A 17803-nucleotide genomic window follows, 5' to 3' on the forward strand; every position below is an offset into this window, starting at 1 on the left:
ACGAGAGTGTTAGACAGTGACGATACCACCCCAAAGAAATGTAGGCAAGTCCTTCGCTTATGCTAACTGGGGAAGCCTCTGCCCGATCTGTGTATCGGACGTGCTTCCCCTGCAGCTGCCGCCATGTGTGAGAGTAAAGGCTCTCTATAAACTAAATTAGGACAAGTAGAGTTTTTCTACAACAAAGGGCGAAGCTCATCTAGGAGCTGCAGCGTTCCAGGGAAAATTCCATGTTCTTTGTTCTCTACCTTGGGTGTGTAGCCCATCACGAGAGTGTTAGACAGTGACGATACCACCCCAAAGAAATGTAGGCAAGTCCTTCGCTTATGCTAACTGGGGAAGCCTCTGCCCGATCTGTGTATCGGACGTGCTTCCCCTGCAGCTGCCGCCATGTGTGAGAGTAAAGGCTCTCTATAAACTAAATTAGGACAAGTAGAGTTTTTCTACAACAAAGGGCGAAGCTCATCTTCAGTGAATAACACAGCAGTGATCACTCAGCAGGGTGGAGTGTGCTTTTCTCAATTTTGGATGGCAATGCTCTTTGGTTAATTGCATGCTGAGTATTTCTTGATATTCTGCGATCAGAAATATTAATGCCTTGTAGCTCACCAGTAACACAAGACAGTTTTGTTTGTTTTGTTGTTGTCCATTTCCCCCACCCCACCAAATAATACTGTAATGGACTAATGCATTAGTAATGTGATCAAGCTTTCTTTCTTTCTTTTTTTTTTTTTTAATCTTACTTAACAGTGACATTAACAGTATAGCACATGCTTTTTTAATGGGATCGCTCGGTTGACCAATTTGAATTTTTCTTATTAATGTGATGTGTAATGACTTTTGAATGTCTGATTTAACAAGAAATAGGTATTTCAAATGCCAGTGAACTTTCTGCAAGTTTTTGGCAGCTCATTAGAAGGTGTGGCAGTTCATTTTCGGTTGTAACAGTTTAGTTATGATGACATTTGTCTAAGAGTGATAAATTTAATTGCATCTTAATCTGACCTCTATTCATGTGGTTTGCTGTTTAGCTCTTTTATCTTCTCAAGGTCCAGCAGGTGGTACTATTGACACAAGAATTTCCTCTGTTTCCCACTCCGTAACCACATTGTCAATCTACTATTTTGTTTTGCTGTTATGGGCAGCGTGGCTCTGAATAGGAATGAAGATGCTACTATCTGTTAAATTTCTAGAAGTGGTAGAAAGCTTTTCCTCAGCAGCTGTGACAAGGGCTGCAAAGAAAGATCCGAGGCGGTTTTGCCCTGCACTGTTGTGGACGCAGTAGAATGCAGGTACAAGGGAAGTTGTTTTAAGAACCTGGGCTGGGTGACTCCAAGGCCGAAAACTTTCAAGATGAAAATCAACCTGTGCATTTAGTCAAACTATGACTATGACCATGAGTGCCTCCCTCTTCTGAAATACTGCATCTCACTACACCACTGCAAAAGAGAATCTTTTCACCAAAAGGTGCAAGCTGGCACAGCAGTTTCAGTGTTGATCTTTGAATGCAGGAATTTACGGTTAATGGAGAAATAATTCTGTTGCTATTAGACATAAACCTAGAGGGAAAACTCATTTTTGACCGATAGTTTAATAAGTGATCATGATCATGTAATTAAATACTATTTAAAAAAAAAAGCTTGTAAAGCTCTTACTACTGCTGTTTAGATCAAATCATAGTTGTGGGAAATAACTCAGAACTGCTTAGTTACTTATCTTTATTAGCTGGAAGGGAGGTACGATATTTATTTGACCTTTAAACTTCATGAATCTTTCTTCAAGAAAGAGTCAAATGACTGTAAAAGTAGTTGCAGCATGGTCTTAATTGTGATTCGTGAATCAGTAGTGGTTGCTATCGCCATACGTGTTAAAATAATTCTTAAAACAACAAAGAAATGTAGCCTTCCACAGGAAAGGCTTAGTTCTGGAAAAGTAATTGCAGCCTCTGTGGACATGTGTGTAAGGCTTTGTGACCCTGCTATGTTACTCTGTAGTAATTAGCCATCAGTTGAGATACCAATAGGAAAGGATCGGAGCTAATCAATACAGACTCTCATTGATTTTTGTGAGCGCAGGTACACTCCTGACAGGACACTGATGGAAGCATCTGTCGGTTGGGTTTGCTTGGCACGTCTCCAGGTCTGACAGTCTCCATGTTAGTTCCGCTGAGTCAGTCTTACTTTTTTTCTTCTCTAGCTGTATTGTCACATATTGCCATGCTCTCTGAGTGGTAAATTAAAGGTGAAAATCAATTTCTGGTTGTAGAATAGTTCTTCTGTCTGTGTAAATGCCACCTGCAATAGAGGGGAACAAGCTTTTGTAGCCCTGTTAGCAAGCTGGCCTGAAATAGACTGTTCCTACAGTTGCCCTTTCCTGTTCAGGTCCATTCCCGTGCCCTATAAAATATGCATCATTCAGCCAAGAAGTAGACTGGCAGCAAGAAACAGGCAGGCTCTGCTATACTTCTGTCACACTGGATGTATTGCAGCTGGCAATGGTGCTGGTTTTAGATCCTCAGCCTTTTTGTTCTAGCTTTTTCATTCTCAGGTCGTTCAGAAACAGTCATGTGTGTGTAAAGTCTTTGGTCCAAAGGGCAGTTTCTAGAGATGCATTGTTTATTTTTCTATTACATCACTACTCAGAGTCTGAGCTATGATTTTTTTTATTCATAATATCTTATATATGGGAAGATTGATTCCTGCAATAGAGATCATACAGTCTTAAAACATAAGTTGATTCTTAACTTGGTACCCTGCTAGTAATTCTATGAAAGTCCACAGTAAAAAAAGATAAGCATCTGTTCTTGCTTTTGCATGAAAATTGATTGTGAGAAAAGAAAAAAGAGCTGCATGATATGAGCAGTTTAGTGATTTAGTATTTTATGTAGTTTTTAAAGGACTGTATCTCACGAGTTGCTTCTTAAAACAAACTTAATTTGTACCACTCTGGAAACCTATGACATGAAAGCTTCTAGACCATGTCTTTCTTGGAAAATTTGGTAAATTAGCTAAAATCACAAACTTAACTTTAAACACCATGTATTGAGATGCACACACACACACACACACATATATATACACACATGCGCGCGCACACACACACATCATGTATTGATATATATATGAGTATTAGCAATGAAATAGTAACTAATGTTCTTTAATTATTCACTGTACTTAGATGTATTTAATTCTGCACAAAACATGGAAAGAGAAGGGCTCTGTAAAAGCAGTCAGATTAAAACACGATTGTACTTGATTACTTCACAGTAAATGTACTAGTTATTTTCAATATCATTGAAATACTGATTTTTTTTTTAAGAATGTGACAATGCTAAGGTTTTTTATTCTAACTCACTTATCAGAGGTGAATGAGTATGATGTATTGCTTAACTGTAGAATACAGGCACCAATATTTGGTGATTACGCCATGACTTTCTACAAATTTCTTTTTATATTTTGCTTTAGGGATTATTGTGAATGTCAGGCTGCAATCAAAGCTATATGTAATTTGTGTTTTGAGAGTAATACTTTTGCAGAGGTCCATGAAAGCTGACCTCTTAAGCTAAGGCTGAACTTACTTCATAAGCTTTCAGCTAATGTTGGTAATGTTTCTTCATTACTAATGAATCCTTTTCCATTAGTTTCCCATCTTTCCTAACAGAATGCCATGGTCTGCTCTGCAGAAACAAGACTGACTGATTTAAGGATGTTGCCAGGTGCTGACTCAAAACTTGAACACTGCATACAAACCTTCTGTCTATACTTTCTCCTTCTGTGCAGAAAACTATACGTGTCAAGCATTGACATTACTGGGAAAGCTCACTGTCAAAGTCAGTGGTATCACATGCTTGAATAAAATCTGGAAAAGCACCTGGAAATCCTCTTCAAGTGACGTCCAGCATATAATGATGAACTTTAAATTCTGTTGGGGCTCCTTCGGATTTCTTCCCTAGCTAAAGCAGCAAAGAATGCTGTAAGGTACTGTGCTCAGCATGTTCACGTGATGCAGTTATCACTGCAGAGTACCTCAGTTAGACAATACTTAGGGATTGCCAAAAGAACGTTTGTTACCATCACCGCTTCACACAAATTTGCATTATGAAGTATCTCGTATTTGAATACAAGTACAATTAAAACTGAGAAGGCATAATTCACTGCTTGTTAAGGTCAATTTGTACTTTGCTTGCACTTGTACCTCTACGTAGTTTGAAAAATCACTAGGCAATAGACTCATTTACAAGACATACAGCAATGCATCTGCTTTCTCCTTCTAGCATGTTAGCAGAGAGATACCTCTTTGAGTCATTGGGCTTAAAATAGGTTTTAAAACACTTAATATAGACCATTTTCGCACAATTGGATAGGAATGGGAGCAGATGATTTTTGGCCTTTGTATTTTCTGTTTGGCTTCTGCAGGTACCTGATATTTTATACCATTGTCTGTAGCACCAGTTTCTTATCTTTATTACAAAGTGGATTTAAGCTCTCACGGAGCTGACTTCTGCATGTGTAAGCATGCACCTCACCAGTGTGAGAAAGGGCTTCGCAGTCTGTTCCCTGCTGTAGTATCTTTATTCCTGGAGATTGGTGGTACTTTAACATACCATGTTAAAAGATGATATTCTTCCTGAAGCTTTGCCCTTCTCCTGTCTTGATCTGGATACTCTACTGCTTTCCTGTTTGTGCCTTGTACTGGTTGACCATTTACAAATGTGTATGTTGTACAGTTCCCTCTTCAGACTTCAGAAATTCATCGGTCCTTGCAGAGTGTTGCATATGGCCAACAGAGCTGCGAGAGCGGGGACGTTGTGCAGAGTTCTACAAAGGCTACGTCAGAGTTTTGTAACGCACAGTTTCACTTGTCTTCTGTATATTGCGTGTATATTTGTGTCCTGTTTTTTTTGTTTATGTTTTGTTTTGTTTCATTTTTGCTACCTCTCCCATCCACTCAATGGGACATATTAGTATTCACTCGTGAAGTTTGTGTCAGCATTGCAGGGGAAAAAAAAACAAAGGGGGAAGGACATATATGTGCATTTCCTTCCCCACCCCCCAATCCTGGAAATGTGACTTGAAGAACTGAGCCTTTATATTAAGAAAAAAGTAATATGCATTTCCATGTACCAAAGCAAAGCATCAGAATTTGATACTTACAGTTAGCACATCCTGGAGTGCACGACAGTGTACTTGGCTGAAATTAACTTTTTCGGCGGGAGGGTGAGATTGGTTCTTAACAATAAAGCTTTTAGTGATATGTAAATTGTTCTGTCACCAAAACTCAGGGGTGCATGTTCTGGCATATATTTACAATATTAATGTGAAGTCATCATGAGGACCATATAGCTAGCATCCCAATATCAACAGTGAAATTTAGGAAACAGTGAAGTCATGTCAAACTCCTGGACTTTCACCTGTGTATCATGTCCCCCCAAAATCCTGTTGAAGTAAATATTAGGTCCATTTGTTGTCTTTATATGCGGGTGTTTACAGAAACGGTTGTCCTAGTTTCCCATACATGTCAGTCCTGTGACTATTCATAGTTTAATCCCATACTAGAAGAGAATGGCAGTGGAAGGAGGAGTTCTTGTTCCTAGCCCTTTACAGTCTTCTGATTTGCACTCATGTTAATTCAGTCATGTTCTTACTATTTAACATATAAAGAACAAACAAGCAGGCCACAAGCTTAAACAAGCCTTTGAGGGGAAACATCTAAACTGTAGCAGAAGCATGTGTGTGTGTTTACAAACACACACAAATGCTTAATGGGCACATAAAAAAAAGTTTGCCTTAAGAATAACAAAGGTGCTTTTCATTGCTATAGGAACTCTTTAAGAATTTGCTGTGTCTCCTAGATAGAAAGTTTGCTGTTTTGAAACAGGCTCAGTTGTAGCACTGTTAATATGCTTTGGAAAGGACGCCTTATAGCTGTTCGTTAATTGAGCAAGTAGTCCACTGTTTTAAAATGCCAACCGCAAAAGAGATGTAGGTGCAGCTTGTCAGAAGAAACTAACACAATAGATTTAAGTGATACTTTATTCCTTCACTCTGTGATAGTCTAGCATTTACACTCCCATTTGTGTCATGTCCTGCCACTGTCTCAATTTTCACATTCTTTTTTATGTATGTTTTCTCTCAACTGCTTCTTACCTTAAATTTTTCTTTTTCAGTGATCTTGCAAAGCCCTAGTTCCACTACACTGACCTCTCAGGAGCATACTTGGTTCTGCATTTCTCCCTGTATTTACTATAGACAAAGGAGCTTGTGTCACTCTTTTAAAGTTTGCTGACACTCAGCATGACAAGTTTGGGGTTTCATCTTTTTCTAATGCTGCCAAACTTGAACTGCTTGGACTGAAATTCTTCATGTGGTGTTTGCCTCAGGCTGCCTTTGCCTGAAGAGTTTAAGCAAAAACTTTTTGACTACTGTGGAGAACATGTGGGAAGCAGCAAGTTGCATGTTGAATGCAAACAATATCTCGGAGAAACTCCTGTGCACCAAACCTCTGGAGCAAAGCTGCTGTGCCCTTGTGTCAGAGCTGTGACTTTGGCTGTTGCAGTGATAAGCTGCCAGCTGTTGCCCACTTCAAGATATTGGTGAACATAGGGAATAAATGCAGTATAAGATGGCTGGCTGTGGAGAAAAAGCTGTGCAGGTGGAAAAAAAAAAAGTGGAAGAGTAAGTGGGAAACGTAACTACTTCGTGCTGGATGAAATTCTGGCTCTCATTTAAATATTTCTGACTGTATCTTCAGAAGCAATATTCGCTATTTCTAACTGTCTGCAGCAATTAAAGGGAAATGCTATCTTTTCCCTTGACTATAGATCCACTCTGAGTCTCTTTAGGATAATGTTTCCATGGCAACATTTTACATGTTTATTCTGTATAGTTGAATCCAGAATTTGGGTTCAGATAAGCTTTACATTCCAGGAAAGTAACAGCTTTAAAGTGAATTGAGACATTTATGAACAGCTAATGTCTATCAGTACTTTACTTTTTGGTGATATTTCAATCATACCTCAGAATGTGAGTCACTTCCAATTCATTGTTGTATGTATAATTAAATGAGAATTATAAATTTGTTTTTAAGCCTGCCTGTTATCAGTCAGACTTTCTTTTCTGTATGAACAGCTCTTCAGACTATGAAAGAAAAGTTTCTCCAAACAGTACAAATTGTGCTTACTCTGCTACAAGTGATGGTAATAACGTGTGTAGAAAAGCATGCTGTATAGATTTAGGAGGCTTTAAGACTCAAGGAATCTCAGTGAAATCTAGGCTGCAAATTAATCATGACTATAGCTTTTGCAGGATTGCAAGCTTGCGTTTTTTTCAATGTTACCAAACTGTGTATTAAAAAGTAGTTGCAGAAAGTGTAAATCTGAGGTACAACTGAAATATTGCTTGCATTATCAAAATCTCATACCATATTACAGGAGCCACTGAACTGCGACAGTATTGGATTCAGAGCTGGCATTGTCTGAACAATCAGATGTTAATATGGTACTGTGAAAATTATTAATATTACAGGTCTTTCTGCTAACTGCCATGACTTGCTGAAAACAAACAAAATAACAAAGGACAGCAAAAAAAAACCCATCAGATGTGAAGTCTGTTCATCTCTTACACTGACTATTGCAAAACATTTGTACTGTTTACTAAGATATGTTTTCATTACTGCTATTATGCTTCCTGTTTCTCTTAGTATTTGGTTATTACCTGTTTAATGGCTAATTTCAGCTGGTATTATTTTATATGTATTTTAGCAGAAAAATATAACTTTGACGATAACTAGATTGCAGGGTGAAAGATGTAACTTATAGCTGGGTCTGAGCAATTTATGAAAACAGACACAGACCTTACAAGTGTGAAGTGTACTCACTCGCAAGATGATAGTTGCACCTTAAATTAATGACAAGTATGCCCAGTGTCTTCCATGACAGTGTTACTCATATGCTGTATAAATTGAAGGTGATTTTTCACAACATTTTCACACTGATGCCTTTTAAAACAGTATTCTAAGTTAGATTTGGAGTGTATTTATATTTGGTACTCGAAATGGAAATGTACATTTCTTTCTCATTTATGTATATATATTTATGTGTGTGTGTATATATATATAATATATACGTAAATATATTAAAATATATATATTAAAAAACTGTTTCAATTGTGATGTTATGACAAGTGCTGCCATAGCAGCCCATCATCTATCTAGTGCTGGTTAAAGTGCAAATTAAAGCAAACCAAGAGGGATGCTGGTGAGAACACTCCAGAGATGTGACTTGGAAAAATACTAGTGAATATTAAGCTACGACCATGAATGTATAAACTAGTATGTAAGAAACAGAAGAGGAACCATAAAATACCATTAGAGATCTTATTATCTGTGACAGAGTTTAATGGCAATCAAATAATCAGTGTGTCGGTTGAGCACAGATGTTTCTGAAAGTCTCGGGAATTACATCTAGATATTTGGAGGATGAGTTGTATTGCTGTTCTTAACTAGTAATTCTAAAACCAAGCAGCTGAGTTTTGAGATGAAAGATGGGTTTGTAACGATCTAAGAGACAGTTGACCAGTTCCTGTTGTGCCATTCAGTTATTGCCTGCTTTTGGGGTTTTTGATGCCAAACCATCAGAATGAAAAGTACTATGCAAGAATGGTGGTTGATGGAAAATACATGAGTAGTGATCTATGTAATTTTATGCAGGACAGTATACAATATTAAGATACAGTTTTAGGACTAACGGGTTCTTAATATTTAAAATGATCCCTTAGAAAAATGAAAAAGGCCACAGGAGCTAGTCAGATTTGTTTTGGAAGTCCTAATATACTCTGTCTTTTGACAAATCTTTTGCATAGGAAAAGCCTCTTCCTGCAAAAATTTTGGTGGTGATGATCAATTTTATGTATCTGGAAATAGATCTCATGTTCCCTGTTATTCTACATTTTTCCTCTTTATATCAGAATAGCTTCAAGAATTTAGGTATGTTCATGAGTGTTGTTTGTTTTTAAACTTGTATGGAACAATATCTTTGGGAAGGGTTGCATGTTATTTCAAATATCAGAGACCGACAAGGAAAAATTGTCATGTATGATAGCAATATAAAAAATGTAGTAGTACTTAGAGGATAGGTGGAGGTGTAGACTTACTGTTCCACAAAACAAACTGTCTTGGGGATTATATGATGTAAGAACTATGAGTAGGAATGAACAGTGGTATAGATCACATACTAAATTGTCAGAACAACCAGTAAGCTAAATCTATAGATTTTCTTGTTTATTACTAATATCTGCCTGTGAGCTCTTTTTTTTTTTATTTTTATTTTTTCCCTTAAGCATCCTATGATCTATTTAAGCACTACAATTGCAAGAAACCTGTTTAGAACTAAAGAATATACTTTTCTGGAGTAAAACTGAACAATCAATTCATGGTGGAACCACTGAGATGTAAATGTCTCTATTTATCCACATAAATATTTTACTGGGAAATTCCTAGTAATGATAAGAGTAATTATTCTAATAGTACATCAGTTTCAAGTGTCCATCGCTTACTGCCCATTTTACATAAATGATACAACTGCCCAGTTGTATCAATGCAACCAAGGTCTTTCCCTGAGAGTTGCAGCTGCAAAAAGAAGCTTGCCCTTCCATGCTGCAGCAAGTTGCTGTTTCTGGCATCTAGGGAGCTCGGAAGTTTGATGGCAGTAATGACTTCTTTATTCTCCAAGCCTGTACTTTTCACAGGAACTCCAGTGCTCTCCCCTCCTTTAATCTATACATTGAGAAATATGGGCATTGAAGATGCAATACTGCTTCTCAGAGGCCCCAGATGGAAACGAGCTTGCATTATACAGTGATTTATATGCATACTCATTATTGAGACAATATTATGTCATCCAGATGGAAAGCAAGTCCAAGTATGCACAGGGCTTTATAGGCACAAAATTTAAGGTAGAATGTATTTAACAAGACTCAACAGGAAGTGAAATAAGCTGAAGTAAGGAAAAGCATGCAACGTTGAGTACTACTAGCCTGGTACCTAAAACTCACTTCTTAAAACAGTCTGGCTTCTTCTATAGCCTTGCTAATATCTCAATAGATATGTTGATAAAGATACATTTCTTTTCCATGTCACATATGTATTAATGACTTGCAAGTGAATGGATATGAAAAAGGCATATGTACACACACACACACGGTTTAGAGTAGCTATAAAAATAAAAGAAGTTGGAATTTATAACTACAATGGAGCAGGTAGAACTGTTCTTCACAAATATTATTTATTTTCTTTATGTTTTTTTCAAAGTGAACTGCTTGCCTGTGCATCCTGCTGTTTCCCATGATAATGCATTTAAGATACCTACGGCTTTACTTTTATTTTTAGAGGTCCTGCTATTTTTCTTCTTGCTTAAGATGTAAATGCAAAGCAAACCTTATTTTTTGGAATCTGAAAGCTCTGGATTAACAGCATTGTTAAACTGATTTGAAGAGCTTGTTTTTGAGAGCTGTTAAGTTTCACCTCTTTCCCCATACTTGACTGAAAAGTGATTTAAGGATTACTGCATAGTTTAAATTCATTCCAAGGTAAAAACCATCGTTCTGGACATTTTTTTCTTAGTTGTGGTAATAACAATGCAGCACTTCTATTTACTCGTAAATACACACAACGTATGAGATAGTTTTATTTTACCCTCAGTATTACAGAAGAAGAAATCAAACTTAAAGTGAGTTCAAGATAGCTGATGCTCCAAGTTTGTGTGAAAAGATGTGGGTCTGAGTTGAGGTTCATGGCTGATATTGTAGTTCTAATTAAACTAGCTGTATAATTTACAACTGAGTGAAACATTCTCATAGGAGGGGGGTTTTCCTTCTAATGCTTTCCCCCCCTTTTTAACATAGGTCAGAAAAATGGTTTAATTAATTCATGGGATTAAATAAAGTAAAATGGTATTTTTTCTTCTGAAATTAATTCCATTATGGAAAGTCCTATGGCATTTAACACGAATGAAACCAGCAAGGTTTTCTACAGAAATTACATTAGAAATGTGTATATTTTAAAGGAATTATCTGCCTTTAAAGAGTTTTTTTTGAACCCTTCACCAGAATTATTGCAGGAATGGAATTCTTTGTTAAACTGCAGAAGATACTTTAAGAGGACTGCTCCCTGTATGATACTCTAATAAACTCTTCCGAAATGGTTTCCGTTATAAACTGTTCTATTGTAATGAAGCTTGTGACTTTTTTTCAGGTGAGTCAGGTGTTCTGTAGATTACAATTTAAACATGAGGCGAAATAGGTTTGTTTTATTTTAGTAGAACCTTAGCAAAGCAGGTGAGGGAAGGGCTGGTGTTTACCTTCCAAATGTGACAGATCTGGATGATTCGTGCCCTGGCTGCCCAGGACCTGGGCTGAAGCACAGTGGGCTGCGTGGAAGGTTACCAGCTGCAGGCAGTCTTTCAAACACATGGATGTAGTATATGAGTGAAACGTAGCCTGACATCATCTTGCTCACTTACAAGCATATTCTAACCCATAGCAAATGTGTGTTCTGCTTTTTTACTATTTTATAAGAGGTACGTGCATATATTAAAATCAATATATAGATATTTATGCATAAAAGAAGAACTATTACTCATTTTCTGTTCATGGCTGTATTTCATGCCCAGTCAATTTATGAAAATAACTTTCCTATCTTATTGTCTACTGGAATCACAGCTGCTGTAGTACAGTTGAGGCAACAGCCTTAAAATATTTTAAATCAATATATACGTCGTTGCAGACTTTAAGGTTAATTAGCAGCTTGGATGACTGTTTGCCAGGAAAGAGCATGAGGCAAAGTGGGAGCCCTCTATGGGTATGTGGGCTGTTTACATACTAGTCTTGGGTTCATAAGAAAGTCAGTTGTTGGGATTAAAAAAATATATGCATTATATCCATGGGTATAACAAGAAAGGGGAGAACTTTGGTTCTGCTTTTACAGTAGCCCAGCTAAACTGAGGACAGAAATGAATTATTTTGTGTGACTTCCTGCGTACTGCGGTGGCTGCCCTGGCACACAGAAGCATTGCTTCTGAGAGCAACTCCTGAGTGTCAGTGCTTCCATGTGTGCAACGTGTTCCTCACTTACTCTTCCATGAGAGACCTGGTGGCAGAAAATAGTCTTGGTGGGTTGTAAATGCTCTTTTAAATCTTCTTAGGAAGAAGAAATAGAATCATGCCTCAATACTGCACTGCGTGGCCTGTGTCTCAATCCTGACCCATCCTTTGTGAAAGGGTTTGCAATGCCTGTTAAAAAATCCATGCTGTCTTTACCATCTCCTTCCTCACCCACTTTTAGGAGGAAAGACATAGTTCAAAACTTCTAGGGAAGTGTTCCGGATTTTTGTTCCAAGCAATACCCATTTCCAGCCCAGGACAAGGTGCTGAAGCTCCAGAGAGAGAACTTGGGATATGTTTAATCCTTATTTTGCTCAGCCTCTTGCCAGATAAGTGACTGGCTCCCTCCTTGCTGTAGTCTGCTTTGGTGCCTGACTTTCTTTCCTCCTGCATAGAGAATTTGGTGAGTAACACAGGGCTTTGAATCCTGTTTTGAGGGTTGGTATTTTAAAGTGAGGTACTGCAATACCTTTTTTTGATGTTGAAATCCCGTTATAGATAGAGTTGTTATGCTATGCAAAGGCTGATTACAGCCTAGTACATTGATCACAGATGTCATTACTAGTATATAATGACTGTAGCATGCATGACAGCCTGCAATTATGGGCCTTCATTGCATAATTTTATTCTAGTGAGTCTTTCTTGTTACCAAGTCTGAGATGATACACTGGAGATAATAATGATATTCTGAAAAAACTATTATCGAAAAGCTGGAAGCAGCAGTAAAGGTCTGAATATGTAGCTTGTGTGCAGTTGGAATGTCTGCAATGTAGCTGTGTCAAAATAGCACAAAGCGTGGAGCTGCTGTGCTGCTGTTTCCTTGCTGGAGAATGAAGATCCAACAGATAAGAGCAGCTCCTGAATAATTTCTTTCTTAAACCTCTCTGAAAAGGTTTCAGGCTTAAGAAAGGAGAAAGAAAGTTTTGAGCCCCGAAGTAACAGCATTAGGATGAGGAAGGAGCTTTCTGTGGCATTCTGATCGTCACTGGCCAAAATGGGCTCGTAAAGGAGGCTTTCACATGCGGCACGTTTTGCAGAGCAGAGCTCAAGTGACACACAGATCAATACCTGTAGCGCTCAATCAATATCTAATGTTACTCCCTCTTGTTTGTTCATTGGATAAGCAGTACCCTGGCCCATATTAAGAAGCTGAAGTCCATGGAAAGTGGACTAAAGAAAATGGGAAGACCAGGGAGCCAAACTGAGCACTCTGTGTTAGGGTGAATCTGGGTTATCAGTTTATTGCAAGGGGTTTCTGTATACATTGGTTCCATAATACAGAGCCATTATATGGAGGTCTGGTGAAAGACCGATCTTCTTCGCAGTATGTTAGCGGAGTTTCGTGAGTGCACCCACACAATCTATACCGTTGCAAAATAGCTTAGATGCTACTGTTTTGTAAAATATTAAGGTGAGAATGATGCACACTGATTTCCTTCAGTATTGGAGAATTCTTTCCCTGGAGACTTGAGAAGTAATCAGGATGCTATTTAGTTTTGACTCGTAAATTGAAAAGACTTGGCAATTCCATCAAATTACCATTAAAAAAATTCTAAGTTAGAAATTTTCAGATTAGTTTCACCTCTTCCTTTGTTCTCAGCCTAATTTCTGTTGCATGTTTTGACTATGCTCAACGCAAAATACTTAATCTGTACTCATGCGTGAACAGTATTTTTGGAGTTCATTTTTCAAAGTAGATGTATATTAGCCTTTAATAAAAAGTTTAATTTTCTGGTTTAAACATTGTACCCTTAGTATAGAATTCTGACCTTGTACAATAGCCTTCTCTAACATACTCTATGGGGCTATTTTTGCTGTGTTTTTTTAATGTGCTTGATAGACCTGTACTACTCTTGCAACTAATCTAATATTGATTTTTTTTCCCTTTTCCTTCAGAAGTTTATTTGCAATTGGAAGTATTTTTCAGATTGGCTGCTATACTAATTCTTCGCTGCAAAGGACTTGCACTGAGCAGGTCAGTAGCGAGAGCATGAGAATGGGAATTTGCAAGTGCCCCAGGCCCAAGATTCCCAGCTCGGGTGTGAGCAGTTTCTGAAAGATGCTGTAGTCATAACCAGATTTCAAAAGGCTCTAAAACGTAAAAGTATTCATAAAATACTCCCACTCTACAGCAGCAGATACACTCACAGCAGCAGACGAATCCTGAATTCTGCCACTCTTCTACTGTATTGGGATGAGCTACCAAAGGCAATTTAATGCAATGAAAGGAGAGCGGCTTCTTTTGCCCAGGTAAGAATTAGAGACTTGGTGGCCAGTAAGAGGCCAGGGAAAACTATGTGGAGTCTCTGCTTCTGTTGCTGTACTAGCTTTCCAGTCCTGATAGCTTTTGAGAGTGTAATGTAGCCCTCCTTACTTGAAAGTAAGTATTTTATTTCCCATTTCAATTACTTTTTTAAAATACGTCATCCATCAAAGCATTTTAGCATGTGAATAGTCCCAGTGATTGCAGATTGAATCGGATCAGAGTTTACAATAAGACATGGAAAGAAAATACTAACAATGTCAATACTGTATTTAGGTACAAATGTGTATCCTCTTGAAAATATACATTAATTTAGAAGTAACAAAATGATACTTACCTCTTTCCTCTCCCTTAGCACTCTATCCTGTGTTACAGGAATGCTAACTACCTCCAGTACGTGCCTCTCTCCTCTTTGGCACGTGCATCCTTTCAAACCCCTAGCTTGCAGACAGGAAGGGCAGATTTTTGGGGGTTCCATCTGAATACTGTCTCTCATGATCAGCTTGAAACTGCTGTAAATCAACTTCTGGGCAAATCTATGCTGTTCAGTCCAATTCATTGGAACCAGCTATTAAAATAACAGCCAGTTCCTGAGCTAGCTGGGAAGATATATTGCCTCAAGCAAGCTCTGCTTCGTGCTGCTACTGCCTCTTTCAGGAACTGTTGCCAGTGTTTGTTGGTAGACTGTTTGGCTTTGGTGTTTTTTTGTGTGTGTTTTTTGTTGTTCATGTGTGGGGGTTGGTGGTTTTGTTTTGTTTTGTAGCTTCAGAAGGCCCTGAGTGCAGAGAGTCCAGCTGCTTTTCCATGTTTGGACGCCTTTGGCCTGAAATTATTTTGGTAGCTCTTCCCTACCACTGTGATGAAGGAAGTGAGGACTTAGTCCTCTGTGCAAGTCTCCGGAGTTTTGACAGATGGCTTAGGAAAACTTCTGTACCCCACTACTTAAGAGGACTCTGTATTCCAGAGTTTACAGGCATAATGTTGGAGGAGTGTGCTTACAGACATATCAGTAATCTGGTCAATATTCTGAATAATTCAGTTTCCTGGAGCAAAGGATTTGTCCTCTTCAGAGTATCTAACATTTCATACTTGCATCTACATGCAGACTGCCAATCAAGGAGGCTGTCATTTTGTGAGAGAAGACATGTCTTTGTTTTCATGGAAATCAACTGTGGGTGTAGGAGGCAAGAGGTTTTTGTAGGTGGCTAACATTTAGCATTTAAGATGGCATATTCCATCTTCATTGTCTTTCACTATATTTATATATATATATTTTTCTCCCAGCAAAAAGGCAAGAATAGATGAAAAAGAAAATTTTCTCTTCTGGGGTTTGTGAGAATTCACTGAATGCTGCATTAGACCTCCCCCCTGCCTTCCCTCTCCACACAATGCTTTACGATTGCATTAGGTATGCAAGTGATATTCCACTGTAGTGGATTTTTTCCCCATGCAGATTTTCTAAATATACACCTGTAGCAGTAGACCTGTCTCCTGATTCAGCACCTAATCTTTTTTTTTTTAAATGTTTCCACTGCTATTCAGCCCTCCCCTCATTATAACTCTTATTTCTATGTGGAGAGGAAAAAATAGTTCCTCTTCCTCTATCTAGCAGAAACATTCAAAGTAGTCTCTTTACTGTGAAATGACGTGTTTGGAAACTGCTTGGCTCTTGTCATTCTGGGCTGGTGCATAGTCACTGTATAAGGCTGGTGCTCATGCAGTTTTATTCGAATGGAGGAGCTGTGAAGCATGTGTCTCTGAAAGACTGCAGTAAGTCAAAGTGTGATTATTTCTCTCAGGAGCTCATTGCCTGGTTATCTTTGTAGATCCTTTTTTTTTCCTACTTCAAATACGTCCCTCTAAGCCAATGCCTTGACAAGCAATGTGACCCTTATGATGAATATGGAGACCTGCTTTTCAAAATACGGGACTAGAACACCTGCTGAAATTGTTTTACTACACCTGTGTGTGGCTCCTTCTCCCACCTTTCTCTGAAACCAATGTGAGGTTTTAGCTGACTCTGTCAAAAACTGAAACAGTTATGTCAGGTTTCTGCCTCATGCTAAAACTTCAGCTTGACAAAGTTACAGGTAAAATTGGCTTTGGAATCAAAAGTCAGAAGAAGCTTGGTATATCCAATATTAGTCGAGTAGTGTTTTCTATGGGCTTTTTTAGAAATTTAGAAAACAAAAACAACAGACAAAACAAAAAACATAGTGCTGTAAGTCAAATGACTTTGTGAAGCTAGCAAAACAAGAGTCACACTTGGGTACTTTGGCCATACCGGAAATGGTCCCTGCTTAGGCTTTTTTGTTTAATTTAGGCGGTACAGGGTGTTCCTGCAACTGCTTCAGGTTGTGGAAGAAGAGCTCTTTCAAGTATGAATCCCTTTTTGGAGCCCCTCTGTGCCTTGAAAAACAAGGGCTAAAGGCACCAAATCTCAGTGAGAAGGTTTTGGACAAAATCACTAAGGTTTGTACTGTGTGCTGGCACTCTCTGTACTGTGTAAATCTTCCAAGGGCTTTTCGTTGGCTGGGGATCCTTGCAGAGTAGAGGGCTGGAGCGTGACAACCTCTTGGAAACCTGGGGAGCAAGGGGAGGCTTCATTCTACTGTCTGCCTGCTGGAAAGAAATAGCTGTTCTTCATCTTCAGAAATTTGCTGTGTGAGCTGTTCCATATAAATTGATTTACTATGTATAATATGTTATTAATAATGAAATAAGCTATCCATCATATTGACCACTTTTGACTAATAAGCCATTCACAGAACTGTGGAGTGTGTTGAGAAGTCTTACAGCACTTCAAGCTTTTCTATGGTCAAAGATGCTGCTGTTGCATTAAACAGTATATGCTTGCAATGGCTGCTGATCTATTTAACAGTCTGTGCCTGGAGAATTATTGGGCAGGTATTGAAATTGTTCTGTGTGTTTTTTATGCCTATTTTATTGCTTTTAGGCAAGTTAACCTTATAAAATCATCTTGAAACTGAAGGCAAAGACCAAATCTTGGAATCCTTTTCCACCTGAATTCTTAATGAAATCAGTACAGCAAATCCTGAAGCCCTTATTCAGTGGGAGGCTTGTTTATTTAATGCTGTATCCAGCCCTGTACTAGTTATTTTCATTCCGTGAACGTACGTCCCCTCTCTCTTTCTCCCAAAGGAAATCTGGCAGCTTGTCTGTTCCAGAGGCTGTGAAATATTGGCAGGTTTCAAAACTAAATGTGTCAAGCTCTCTGACAGTCAGTCAGTCAAAGGGCAGGCGGCATTCCTATCGTTTTCTCTGAAACCAACCAGGTCTGTGCTGGAGAGAAACTGGCTCCATGAAGTAACAGCTACAAGACATTTCCCAAAATGCTGTCTGTGAATGTGTATTAATATTGGAG

The 17803-nt window shown here is 38.3% G+C and overlaps 1 long non-coding RNA gene across 1 annotated transcript; it reads left to right on the top strand.

Moving 5' to 3' along the window:
* The first annotated feature begins 217 nt into the window (after positions 1-217).
* LOC112979997 (uncharacterized) lies at positions 218-5735 on the top strand. Its single transcript, XR_003258321.2, has 2 exons — positions 218-3977; positions 4727-5735. It is a non-coding gene; the product is annotated as an uncharacterized LOC112979997 (long non-coding RNA).
* The last annotated feature ends 12068 nt before the right edge of the window (positions 5736-17803 follow it).

This window comes from Dromaius novaehollandiae, chromosome 5 (genome assembly GCF_036370855.1).
Source record: "Dromaius novaehollandiae isolate bDroNov1 chromosome 5, bDroNov1.hap1, whole genome shotgun sequence".
In the NCBI taxonomy this organism is placed as follows: Eukaryota; Metazoa; Chordata; class Aves; order Casuariiformes; family Dromaiidae; genus Dromaius; species Dromaius novaehollandiae.